Genomic DNA, 14,348 nt, shown 5'->3' with positions numbered 1-14,348 from the left:
TTGTCATGTGTGCCCACAGTTCTCCCCCACTTATAATCACTGATATCAAGGAAAGATTATAAAACATTCAGAACTGAGGACATGAAAAGAACATTTTAATTGATTTTAGAGTGTGCCAATGTCTGCCAAAGTGATATCTCCCATATTTTAGTTATTTATCATCACTGTGAATGATGACTCCACGGGCCAGTGACATTGATTGCTCGCACACTGTAAACACACATGTGCTGGTACAGTTAATTTCGCCACAAGTTGCAGGCTGACTCGTAACAGTGCTTATGATCAGTATATCTGATGAATCTGATGAGTTCCCACCAGTTGCTTCATGGGGAACCTGGCTGGTGACAAACTGAACATCCTGGAACTGCAGTTGATGAACAAGTTATCTTCTCTCTAATTCTCACCCAGGAGTCTGTGAATGTGTCAGAATTATTAACGCTCAGAGCCTACACTCTCATAAGAACATAAGAAATAGGAGCAGGATTGACCATTCGAACCTGCTACGCCATTCAATAAGATCACGGCTTATCCTCAACCTCATCACCACTTTCCTGCACTATCCCAATATCCCTTGATTCCCTTAATATTCAAAAATCTACCGATCTCTGTCTTGAATATACTCAACGACTGAGCCTCCACAGCCCTCTGGGGTAGAGAATTCCAAAGATTCACCACCCTGTGAGTGAAGAAATTTCTCCTCATCTCAGTCCTAAATGGCCGACCCCTTATTTTGAGACTGTGACCCCTGGATCTAGACTCCCCAGCCAGGGAAACATCCTCCCTGCATCTACCCTGTCAAGCCCTATAAGAATTTTGTATGTTTCAATGAGATCACCTCTCATTCTTCTAAACTCTAGAGAATATAGGCCTAGCCTACTCAATCTGTCCTCATAGGACAATCCCCCCATTCCAGGAAGCCATGTACTACTCCCTAAAATTATGTGGCAGAGGAACATTAGTGTGGCTGTCCAGCTGTTGGAAATTGTTACCTCTTCCTCAACTAGCTGAAGTGAATAAAAGAAATTAAGTTACAAACAACTCATTGAGTCGTGCCCCCTTTGGGGCGCTGATTTTGCTGGGGCGCTACTTTTAGCGGCCCCGCGGCTAAAATTCACCAGTAGCACCCCAAGAGGGAAGCGGGTTGCTACTGGAAGCGCCCTGCCTCCCTCTTGGGGTGCTGTGAGTAAATATTGCAGCACATCACACCGCGGTACTGCAGGCCTTCCTCCCCTTCTTAAAGGGGAGGGGCCTAGTGCAGCGCGACCCGGGGCCCAGCTGGGCCACCAGGGAGCGGAGCGCCGGCAAAAGAGCCCGGCACTCAAGAGAAGTGCCGGGCTCATGGAGTGCAGCTGGCACTCCGCGGGGGTGCTGCAGAGGAGGCCAGGGACGGCAGAGGGGGCAGGTGCTGGCAGGCGGCCAGCAACAAAAATGGCCGCCTGGCACCTCTCCTTTAATGTGCGCCGCCCCGGCCGCAGGTAGGCCCCCCTGACCCCGTCGGACATAGCGTCCGGCGGTAAGTCAGGGGGCGCTACCGAAGATTGCGGCCAGGGTGTGAGCGGGCCGCTGTGCACAGCGATTATGTCATCGCCGGCGGCGCAGTGCCACAGGGCGCTAACGGTTACCGCCGTCGCTAACCTCCCGCTGAATTTTGTGGGAGGTGTTGGCGGCACTGCGCCCAGGCGCTAGTTAGGGCGCTAACGGGAGACGCAAAGCAACCGAATTTCTAGGCCATAGTATATTGCTCATCACAGCACCTTCCTTTGCATGAGCTTCTAGGTCTTATCTTCAGTGAACATTTCCTATGTCATTCATCTGTTTAGCTGACTGCATCTACCATAAAACATGATGGAATGGATCTATCATAAATCACGGAAGGGGTGTGAATAATTACACTATAGGATTGTGCTCAACAGGAAAGTCAAAAAGATTTATGAACAAAATAACTCAGATGGCTGATGAACGCCTTATATTCTCACTTTGCTCATAGTCAGCTGGTGGAAAATGTATTTTTTTTTTAAAACTAGTTCATTTTCCGTGGTGTGCGCATGAAGTTAAGATCTCATGAGGGCTTGAAGAGAAGCATGGGATAATTGGAGGAGAGGAAAGGGGGAAGAGGAAGTGGGGGAAGGGGGATAGAAGGGGAGAGGGAGAATTGGGGAGGAGGAGCACGAGAGGGTGCGTAAGGTGAGGAGGTGGGGGGTGGGGTAAGAAAGTGGAGGAGGGCCAGGGAAGGGGAGTAAGGGAAAAAGAGGGGAATGGGGAGAGGAGGCGAATGGGTACGGGAGGGAGCCAGGGGGAAATCAGGAAACTAGCTCAGCATAGGCTGGGGCAAGCTGGAAAAATATCTCAAGGGGAAAGCTGAAAATACTTTCAGTATGTGGGGGAGGGATTGCTTCAACAGGTGGAGGCCAGGAAAATATACTCAGAAACATGAGGGGTGGGTAAAGAAGAGTGCTGGGTGGGGGAGAGCCATGTTCATGCGAGGGTGGGGTGGAGAAGTGATGCTCAGCAGGTAGAAGGTACAAGGATTGGCATGGAAACCATGACCAGCAGGGCGAAGGGGGCAGCAGACAGCATGGGGGAAGGTCAGATATATTTTCAATTCACCTAAAGCTGCATTGCATACTAACTTTGTGTGGCTCTAAACTGAGAATATTCACAGCTCAGGTACTTCATGACTAATTGATGTCTCGATGATCAAATTTGCAAGGGACACAAATAATTTTCAGGGCAGGAGGGAAAGAACACTAATCATCGAAAGCGGAGAGTTTAGCAGACAAACTATCACGGGGAACATCATATTCTAAAAAAATCACCTCAAGTTGGCGATTTTGGTGACACATGGGGAAACAGGGTAACCAGGGCCAGGTGCAACCCATGCATCAGGGCGAGAGAGCTGTTGAGTATGTTCAAAACTGAGATAAAACTGAAAACAGAAAAATCCATAGATTTTTGGGCATTAAGGGACTCAAGGGATATGGGGATAGTGCAGGAAGGTGGAGTTGATGTGGAACATCAGCCATGATCTTATTGAATGGCGGAGCAGGCTCGAGTGGCCGAATGGGCTACTCCTGCTCCTATTTCTTATGTTCTTAAAAATTGACACAAAGAAGAAGCTATTAGGAGGGGTGACTAAAAACTTGGCCAAAGAGGTAGGTTTTAAGGAGCGTCTTAAAGGAGGAGAAAGAGGTCGCGAGGTGTAGGGAGGGAAATCCAAAGCTTAGGGTCTAGACAGTTTAAGACCTTCCACCAATTGTGGAGCGAAGAGGATGGGGGATGCAAAAGAGGTCAGAGTTGGAGGAACCCTGAGTACTTGGAGGGTTGAAGGGCTGGAGGAGGTTACAGAGATAGGGAGGGGGCGAGGCTATGGAGGGATTTGAACACAAGCGCGAGAATTTGAGGCATTGCCGGACCAGGAGCCAATGTAGGTCAGTGAGCACAGAGGTAATATGAGAATGGGATTTGGTGCGAGTCAGGTTATGAGCAGCAGAGTTTTGGATGAGCTCAAGTTTATGAAGGGTGAAAGGTGGGAGGTCAGCCAGGAGAACATTGGAACAGTTGAGTCTGGAGGTAGCCAAAGCAAGAATAAGGGTGTAACTTAAATACATTTCCTGCATGGTTTGAGGCTACTTTGTCGGAATTAAATCTGTACCTTAGCGACAACATAACCTTCGATAACGCAGTGGCCCAGTAATTCGATTGCACGCGAAAACAGGCCCGCAGGGAGCTGTACCCGCCTGATCACATGTGAAATTGATACTGGGACCTCATTAAAATGATTCAGGCATTCACCATATCACGTAAAATTATAATGGCACAATGCAGGAAACAAGCCTTATTATTCACAGGATCTGACGTTCATGGCAGTTCAGACGACATACACTTACCCGGCTGATTGTAAATAGTTGCCACATCTATCTTGAATATTCCTATCAGAGTTTTCTTAAAAGGGATTTTGTTGGTACTGAATACCTATGTGATACAACGGAGGAGAAGCATCATCCACAAATTCCCTTTTGAAAGTTATTATTGAATCTGCTTCCACCACCCTTTCAGGCAGTGCATTCCAGATCACAACAACTCGCTGGGTAAAACAATGTTTCCTCATGTCGCATCTGGTTCTTTTGCCAATTACCTTCCATCTGTGTTCTCTGGTTACCAACCCTTCTGCCACTGGAAACAGTTTCTCCTTATTAAAACCTCTCATGATTTTGAACACCTCTATCAAATCTCCTCTCAACCTTCTCTGCTCTAAGGAGAACAACCTCAGATTCTCCAGTCTATCCACGTAACTGAAGTCTTTCATCCCTGGTACCATTCCAGTAAATCTCCTCTGCACCCTCTCTAAGGCCTTGACATCCTTCCTAAAGTGCGGTGCCCAGAATTGGCCACAATACTCCAGTTGAGGCCTAACCAGTGATTTATAAAGGTTTGGCATAACTTCCTTGCTTTTGTACTCTTGCTTCTATTAATAAAGCCAAGGATCCCATATGTCTTTTTAACAGCCTTCTCAACTTGTCCTGCCACCTTCAAAGACTTGTACGTACACCCCCAGCTCTCTCTGTTCCTGCACCCCCTTTAAAATTGTATTATTTAGTTTATATTGCCTCTCCTCATTCTTCCGACCAAATTGAATCACTTCACACTTCTTTACGTTAAATTTCATCTGCCACGTGTCTGCCCATTTCACCAGTCTATCTATGTCCTCCTGAAGTCTGTTACTATCCTCCTCACTGTTTACTGCATTTCTGAGTTTTGTGTCATCTGCAAACTTTGAAATTATGCTCTGTATACCCAAGTCCAGGTCATTAATATATATATCAAAAAGAGCAGTGATCCTAATACCAACGCCTGGGGGCCACCACTGTATACTTCCCTCCAATCTGAAAAACAACTGTTCACCACTACTCTCTGCTTTCTCTCCCTTACCCGATTTTGTATTCATGCTGCCACTCTCCCTTTAATTCCATGGGCTTTAATTTGGCTAACAAGATATGATGTGATATTTTATCAAACGCCTTTTGAAAGACCATGTACACAACATCAACCGTACTACCCTCATCAACCCTCTCCTTTACTTCATCAAAGAACTCAATCAGGTTAGTCAAACATGATTTTTATTTAATATAATAAATTCATGCTGAGTCTCATTTATTAACTCATACTTTTCCAAGCGACGATAAATTTTGTCCCAGATTATTGTCTCTAAAAGTTTCCGACGTTCGGCTGACTGGCCTGTAGTTACCGGGTTTATCCCCCTCCCCTATTTTGAACAGGGGTGTAACATTTGTAATCCTCCAGTCCTCTAGCACCAGCCCCATATCTAAGGAGGATTGGAAGGTTGTGGCCAGAGCCTCCGCAATTTCCACACTTACTCCCCTTGTAACCTAGGATGCATTCCATCCTGGCTATCCAATATCACTACTATCTCCTCCTTTACTGCTACATTGGCAGCTTCCTCTTCTCTAGTGAAGCCATACAAGAAGATCTCCTCCATAACCAGCCCCACCCTTCCTTTGTCTACCCTATTACTATTTATAAGTTTATAAAAGACTTTTGGGTTCCCTTTTAGGTTAGCTGCTAATCTGTTCTTATATTCTCTTTTTGCTCCTCTCATTCTCTTTTTTTGGATCTCCTTTGTACTTCTTGGAACAAAAGCTGCTACCATGGTGACATCTGTGAATTCAGAAGGAGAGCTGGTTTTGGATTGCTCAGTAAAATCAAAGATAGTGGCAGAATGCGAGAACTAATCAGATATTTCAACAAAAGGACTGCCTGGTTGGGGATATGTTGAAAATCGTAAAATGATTAATTGTTAAGAAAAAAAATACACAGCGAATTCATACTTGGTGAGGGTACCTTCAAGCTGTGAACTGCACCGTAAAGAGCATGATCTTGTGAGTCAGCCTCGGTGCATAAAGGGGTAAAACTTTGTTGGCCCTCTCATTAATATATGCCTGTTTTAGCCAGCCATCTCAGATGCCTGAAAATCACCTGAGGCCAATATGGCATTAGACATTTCTCAGGCACCCTTGGGGTGCAAGGCATAGCCTTACAAAATTGGTAATTTTCCCACATTACAACAGTGACTACACTTCAAAAATACACCATTGGCTGTAAAGCGCTTTGAGATGTCCGGTGGTCATGAAAGGCGCTATATAAATGCAAGTCTTTCTTTTCTTTTTGTCCCACATTTTTCATCTGGAAAACAGGTGCAACGATGGCCAATTTCTACCCCAAATGTTGTAAGCCTGATGTGTACCAAACAGAACTCTAAATCTCAGGTGACCCGAATTGAAGCTCATTTGCTGAATGGTCCCTACGTTGTCCTGCTTCCACTTGGCGACAGCAGGTGCTATGGTTTCCCTCTAAAATACGGAGTCCCACTCCACGTCTTCACCAATCTACATCTTACGCCGTGCATTTCCACTCCATGTTTTGGAGGAAGCGGCAGCGCTCCAGCTGCGAACATGCTGGGGCTGAAACTCCCCGAGGATTCTCCTGCCTTGTTCGCAATAACTTCGGCGGAAGGAGCCACGTAAATCCTGGAAAAAATACAAGGTAAACAGCGGATGAGCGGGAGAACCCTGGCGGAGATCCACCCCCATTGAATCTACTTAACCAGCGGAAATCTACCAATTTGAGGGCGGTGCCGGAATCAGGCACGAGTGATCGCCATGCGCTTCATGAGCCACATTGGAATCTGGCGGCTTTGTCAGTTCTAATCCCGTTCTGAGCCATAATTCAGTAGGTCTTGGAAACAGAACAGACGACTCAAGTGGAATTCACTGCTCTGTATTATAGGTTTTGTGCCAAATTTATGCCACTCTGTGACATACATTTGGTGTGAAGTTCTTATTACAAGAATAAGCTAAATCAATATAATGCTGATTCTACCCATGTTGTGTATAAACAGTTTCACCTCTGCTAACGAATATGAATAACTGCCGTATAGGCCAACATTTTGAACGGCAGTTTCCAAACAAATGCTCATCCCCGGGTTCTAGCTGGCAAGCCAGCAACTCCAATCAGATAATGGGGATTATTTTGGCCAAAGGATGAAAACAGGTGTAGGAACGTGGGTTCCTAACTAAAAGACTGAGTTCTGCTCAGGCAATCAAACAAAATGAACTTTAATGAAATAAATAGGTTTAAACAAGAAACTGCAGGATAACATCGAATGTAGGTCTGCTCTCTTCAGAGGCTCCACGAGGACTGCCTAGGGCGGTCCCGGGCTGACGTCATGACGTTCTTCCCGCCAGTGGGGGATCACGTGATGAACGGCGTGACGTCATCACGTTTTAACTGCGCTGTTAAAGTAACCACGCTCTGTACAGTTAAACAGCATAAATAAAGATACAGACTCAGGCTGTAGCTAACATGTTGTTAAAGGAATTATATACAAACGATCTGAATCCTTTGGTGGCTCCGCCACACAGGCACTAAATGGGTGGAGTGCTAATAAGAAACGTCGGTTTGAAATTCCGGATTTAGCATGCAATTTTTGGGCTAATTGATGATTACTATGATTTGAATGTGCCTGCAGGTATTAACCAGAAACCTACAGGTTTAGCTCTCAAATGCGGATTAGAAGCAATTTTCATGGAGCTGTATATGTAGCCTGCACTCACCCACTTCCACTGAAGGTGTGGAGCGAGACGTCTGAGAGTGGAAGGATGTCGCAAGGAGCAAGACAGAGGGCGGCCAAGTTCTCCGATGTGGCACTGGAGGTCCTGGTGGAGGAGGTAGCGAGGAGGAGGGATGTCCTCAACCCGCATGGGGGAAGGAGGCCACAGAGGCAGCTGATGCGCCGCTTGTGGGAAGAGATCGCCTGGGCGGTCACAGCCAGGAGCTCTGGCCCCAGGACATGGCTCCAGTGCCACAAGAAATGTAATGATTTGACACGAGCGGTCAAGGTAAAATCCCATCTCACAAATGCACTTCTCAATAACTGCACCACCAACATCACAACACACTGCATCCACCATCTAACTATACACTGACATTCACACACCACACACTATTGTGTCCTTCACAGGCACTACTCACACCTCAGACACATCTCCACAGCTATTCAACTGTGCAAGGCATCACACACACAAATACCCCTGCCAATACACTCATTAACAATCATCACTCTTTCTCATCCAGAAAAAATTAGCACATAACAGGCGGCAGCAGGACCTGACCGGGGGAAGGGCAGCACGAATTCATGATGTCACTCCATTGAGGAGGCAGTGCTGGCAGTGATCGGGAAGCGAGTAGCAGACTCTGTGGCCAGAGGCAGAGCAGGGGGCATCCCGCATAGAGTAATGTAGCCACTACAGCTTCCTTGCAGATGCTGAACTATTCCTGATCCCTAATCACCCAAAGCTGTCCTCACTCCTAAGCTCCATATGGTCTCATCACACACACCCTCCTATAGTGGCCACATGTGATGCTCCCTAACCCTTCCAGCTTTATCACTGCAGGCTCCCAGGAGCAAGATGCACTTCGCCCCATGGAGCAGGTTCAGCAAGAGCACCAGCCACCTCGCCCCCTGGAGGAAGTGGAGGAAGATGGGGAGGAGGAGGAGACCGAGGATGAATGCATTGCGTCAATGGCTACCACTGTCGCAGGCACCAGCTCAGAGACTGGCACCACACGCAAGTTAGAGGCTAGCTTAGCAGAGGGATCTTCACAGTGGAATGCACCGGGCACTAGCAGACAGTAGCCATGCCAAGTAGAAGGGACACCACAGGTGTCACCTTTCCAGGGGGGCAAGGTCACATATTAGATCTGCTGCAGAGGAGACAGATTAAGACCCCGCAGGGCCAAGCTTCAGAAGAAGGATGATGGGTGTGACAAACCAAATGCTTGGTGCAATGGACAACCTGCTTGAAAGCCTACAGGTCGTGGCTAGATGGATGGAGGAGTCCGTTTCCACCTTGGTCCATGCTTGGATGCAGAGCCTGGAACCCATCCTCTCCAGTGTGGAGAGGCTTGTGACTTCCAGCCAGCGACCGGTGGAGCCCGACGTCTTGCAGTCTCTTATGACTGAAGTTGCAGCTTTCACTGCAGTCATTGCAGCCTGCATGGAGCGGCAAACTGCTGCAATAGAAGCTCGGGCAGCTGCCATGGTGGCTCTGGGCTCCTGGGTTGAAAGGGGCTTGCGGGGTGTCTTGGCTGCCCAGAGATCTGTCCTCCAGATCATCACTGGGCGGGGCTGAACAGATGCCCTGAGGTAGTGGTGTGGGAATCATGGAGCAGGAACCTACTGGCCTCTCTCCGGATGGCAGCATTGCTGCTCCCTCCCACGCCACTGCACCATTGCCCTTGCCGTTGCCTGTCAGCCAGACGGCCCTGACTGCTGAAGTCCATGCTGAGATGGTGCAGTCTGAGGCTGGGCCATCACGGCCCACAGCCACTCGAGGGCAACCCAGGAGAACATCTGAACTGCCCTCTTCAGACTCTCAGCAGCCATCCACCTCACCAGCAGCTTCCACTGGGGTTGCACCGTAGAAGCACCAGAGTAGGTGAGGGCACTTGTAGATAGCCACCAAGGGTAAGCACCAGGGTGCATCATTGAATATTTGTAAGTGATGTTGGTTCTGTCATTTGTTTCTGATGTATATAAACAGTGATGATGGTAATTGGGTAGTGGTGGAATCGGTGGTCTTTTTTATTGTGATCTGCATGGGGAAGGGGCTGAAAGGATTGAGTGCAGATGTTGGACTGCCTCTGGTCTTTTCTGGCAATAGGGAATGATATGTAGTCATTCCTCAGAGCATATAGAGCCTTACTGACCTCCCTTATGCAGAAGTGCACAGAGGACTGTGAGATGTGACTTATATCACATATGGCAGCCTGGAAGGTTCCAGTAGCATAAAAGTTAAATGCTACTGGAGCTGCCTTGACTGCCACAGGCAATGCCGTCCTCGCTGTGCTGCAACGTCTGAGCCTTCCTTCCACGAGGCCACAGATCTCTGTAATGCCCTCCTAAGTAAAGTGCAGCCTCCCACAGTCAAAATGGTCTGCTGTTAATCACTGTCTAGGCTCACAATTCAACAATGGCCATTTGAGCAAGGTTGCCAGAGGGTTGACAGTGCCCGTATAACAGGATCTCAGCTTAAGATGGGAGGAAAACTGGGGGAAAATACAGGTGGTGGCCAGGAAATTGGTCTTGCACTGGAAACCGGTGCAAAGTGGGCGGTGCTCACTGGAATTTGTGCCTTGGATCTCATCTACATAATACAACAAAAGCCAATTGGATGTCCTGATTCGGCTCGTTTTTCAGGGCTCTGGAAGTTCATAGGTAAGTCCTGTGGGGGAGACAAATGGGAGGAGGTGCGAGCACGGACTGGCAGCAGCCGAAGTATTCTGCTCCTCCTGACTCCACATTAAGGTAAGTAAAAAAAACTTACATGTTCTTCAGTGGCTTCCATCAGTCCCTTTAATGACCTCTGGTTAGGCTGCTGCAGTCTGGAAACACTGAGTGAAGCTTGCACGGTGCATGCTGTGGAAATTGACATTATACTTAGCATGCTGGGTAGAATAAAATGGCCAAGTAAAAGAACAAACTTGCTTAGGTTGTAGCTAAAGCAAGAAAAAGTAGATATGTCACAACGTGTCCAGGACCAAGAGATCTCTCATAATACCCACCCACATTGAGGATGTGATAACAGCTATAATTGACTCACTAGCACAAGGGAGGCATAAGGCTATAGAATAGATAAACTATGAATGATTGTCGCTAGACAAAGAAGCAAAACTATTGAGTAAGCCAATCATCTTGGTAACAAGATGATCAGACATGAGTAAGTAAATCATCTTGGTAACAAGATTCAGACAGAACCTCCTGACAGAATATATGATTAACTAACCTTGTCTGGAGATATTTCTGTCCTGCTGACCTTTTGATTGTCCTTGTGCAAACTAAAATGATACAATACCATTACACGTGATTTATGGAACGCTTGCTTGTTTGAGTGTATAAATATGCTGCATTCGTTGATGTCCTTGACAGATGTTGGCCTAGCCTTTGTCCAGGCAGCTCTCTCCTTGTGCAAGTAAAAATTAAACTAACAATCTGACGGTACTGCTTGTGTTTTAGAGTCTTACTCGGAGTCGAGATTTCGACAATGCACTGCCCAGTTCTTGTTGAATTTGCCATCAGGGTCTTAAAACAACCATTCGGTCCTTGATTAGCATATTAAAGAGCCTATCACCTGTTTCAGGTGGACACAGCGGGCACCTGGACGTCTCTGGCTGTCATATTGGCTGCCGTTGCACTTTATGGGAGGATGAGTCGCAGGGAGATGGCGAGGACCAGAATTAGTTATGCATTACTACAGCAAGATTATTTAGTAGTTACCTCATTGAAGGATGGACAGTTAGTCGATTTCTGTGTCGATGTCAGCTTCCTCTTACCATCAATTTCTACTTGCACCACTGGATCAATCTCCACTCTAGCCAATTGGCAGGCTTCATATACAGTTAGAATGATCTTCACAAAACAGGGAACAAGATGGATTTGAGGAGCAATAGATAATGATGCCTTCGAGCTATTGTTTAAATATAACTATTGTGGAATGACTATGCTGTTTATTTGCAGGCAGCTACAGAACATAAGAAAGCAAGCAGTGAGAAAAGGCCATCCACCCCTCAATATCCCACAGTTTTCCTCCAAGATCATTCTTTAGAACCGCCAGTCACTACACATCAATGGCGTGCTGCACACTCCATGTTGAATCTGGAGAAGCTCTGCAGTCTTGCTGCTGATTCGCAGGGCTGCAGAGGATTGGGCAGCAGAGGGAACATTTACTCATTGCCGGCACTACAAGATACCCTCTACTGCTGCCAATCTCGGAACAAAACTAAATACATTCTTATAAAAGGTGGACTCAAACGAGAGCAGGTCGTACCAGTGGCCAATGCAAGCCAAACTCATTTGAGGTGATTTCAGGGGAGTGTTATTCTATTGCCAGCTAAATATCCTGATATCAAAATACCCAACACCCACTACATCAGTTTGTATAAGTATAGCAAGAAATCCAGTGGGGTAAAGTTTTGCTTCAGTGTCCCCAGTGCAGAGCTTTGTGTGCTGGCATCTAGATCAGAAAATTGGGGCTTGTACTGCTCATGATGCTGCAATAAGCGCTCCTGAGGTGTGAAACTCTGCATCGGGGCACTGAAGAAGCAAATTTTCACCATTGTGCTAATGCAGAATCTTTCAAATGCCATGTAAGCACAACGCAGGCTGCACCAATACACAAGGCAGTGCAAAACACTCAAAAATAAAATTCAAATTTTGAAATGTCACCAGAAAGTGGGGAAATTTCCACTCTTCAAAGCTTAGGTAACAGATTTATTTACCAAAACAAAATAAAAAGTCCGTCTTTAAAAATATTGGTGGTTGCACAGGATTTAAATCACGCTTCCCCGATAAATGTGATCTTGTCATTGAGGAGGTGTGGGCGCTACCAGCCTAACCTAACCCTTCAACTACTTCATTGTCCAACATCACTTCAGACATGAGGCTGTGTGTTACCTGTTGAGGTTGGAAGATACTTTGGTGTCTGTTTGACGCAATCTTTAATCATCTGGAGAGAAAAAGACAGAAGACAAATCTCTGTAAATTCAGTTTACATTACTGGTAAATTTTCTCGTCTTGGAACTAAACTTAATTATTTTGTGTAAGTGCTGCTTGAATTAAACTACAGTAAAAAGCTGATTTCCACCTTTAACAGCAGTGGTATTACAGTACTCATAATCTGAGGACACGCACCTGAGAGTAAGACTACAGGATGCTGTCAACATTTATAGTGATTTATAGCATTTATGGAGAAAATACAAACTCTTCAAGACATTTGGAACTGAAACAGATCCTGTATTTGGGTCTGTTATCCAGAATTGCATTCTTTATTGATAAGCTATGCAAAAGAGGGTGGTTTTCCTTATTTTTGCAGTTTTCTATTTGAATGTGCCCACAATTCAAAATTATGAGAGGTTTTGACAGAGTAGATAAGGAGAAACTGTTTCCACTGGCAGGAGGGTTGGTAGCCAGAGGAAACAGATTTAAGATAATTGGCAAAATAACCAGAGGGGAGATGAGAACTTTTATGTACCAAGTTGTTATGATCTGGTGCACTGCCTGAAAGCTTGTTGGAAGCCAATTCAATAGTAACATTAAAAAGGGAATTGGTATATACCTGAAAAGGAAAAACTTGCAGCACTGCGGGGAAAGAGTGGGACTAATTGGATAGCTCTTTCAAAGAGCTGGCACAGGCACGATGAGCCGAATGGTCTCCTTCTGTGCTGTATCATTCTATGATGTTATAATTGATTAATCTCTTAGCACTAACTGTATATTCCCATTTGCAGGCCTCTCTCACACATTTTGGTACGACGTGCTACATGCAGTGTCAGCAGGTTGGACCTGCAGGTGAAGTTAGGAAGGGTCAGACAGTAACACGTAAGAAATGGCAGCACTGTCTCTGGCTGGAAATCACATCAGAGAACGCGAGGACTGTGCTCTCATGTAACGCCTGCTGAAAGGCTCAGTGGGTTCCAGGATTAAAGCAGCGGTATGAAAGAAGGAAGAAAAAAATGAGAGAAAGAAAGAAAATCCTGACTGGTACTCTTTCCACGTACCTGTGCCTGTGTTTTATTATGCAAATGAAAAATTAGCTATAAAGGTGTCATTAAAAATAACAAATTTAAACTGCTTGATTTCTTTAACTTGAGATCTGCTCCATCCACGTCTTGGGGAACGGTTAAACACCAATTAACCCTCATGTATAATTCCCTTGAGTTCATAGAATCATAGACATTGGATCAGAGGAGGCAATTTGGTCCAGGGCCTGTGCCTGTGCTCACTCCACGACTGGTGCTATCAGCTTGGGACAACCCCCTAAGGGTGGAGCAGAACTTCTACCCATCCCATGGATGCATCCCTGATCCCTTATCTTTGGCAGGCGCCCTCACCATTTATGGCACGACTGGAGTGCCCCGCCCCCTCAGCGGGGAGAAAGAGGTGGGGGAAGGATATCACTGCAGCACCTTACCGTAGGATAAGTAGGGCCACTCTGCCAGCCAAGGCTTGTTTCAGGTTTTTTTTTTAAGTCTAATTTTAAACCTGGGTTGGGGTCGAGTGGGATCAGACCCGGTCAAAAAAATATATTTTCCCACCCGACCCACCACCGAACATGCCCGCTGCCCACCACCACCCCCGAAAAATTCCCCCATTACTTCAGAGACCAAAAAAAATCAGCAATATATCAAGATTTCAACAAACGCAGAGAAACCTGTTCAAATTGTGAATTTGGATGACCTCCTGCCGGACATTGCCTCTCCTTTCTATTTTTTAT

The 14,348-nt window shown here is 46.2% G+C and overlaps 1 protein-coding gene across 2 annotated transcripts in view; it reads right to left on the bottom strand.

Moving 5' to 3' along the window:
- The window catches only part of LOC147115174 (V-type proton ATPase subunit C 1-A-like), a 164,951-nt gene extending 152,388 nt beyond the window's left edge, over positions 1-12,563 (bottom strand). Inside the window, exons 1-2 of one of the 2 annotated variants that reach the window (XM_085993502.1) lie at positions 12,530-12,563; positions 11,354-11,485 (exon numbers count right to left, since the gene is read on the bottom strand). The gene's annotated coding sequence lies outside the window, so the exon portion shown is untranslated. The remainder of the gene's footprint in view (positions 1-11,353; positions 11,486-12,529) is intronic. The other variant, XM_085993501.1, reaches the window with a different exon arrangement.
- Between the last annotated feature and the right edge of the window lie 1,785 nt (positions 12,564-14,348).

The sequence above is a fragment of the Somniosus microcephalus genome, chromosome 7, assembly GCF_052327205.1.
Source record: "Somniosus microcephalus isolate GS21.2 chromosome 7, FLI_Smic_1.0, whole genome shotgun sequence".
Classification (NCBI taxonomy): Eukaryota; Metazoa; Chordata; class Chondrichthyes; order Squaliformes; family Somniosidae; genus Somniosus; species Somniosus microcephalus.
This window is presented reverse-complemented; position numbering and strand designations above follow the sequence as displayed.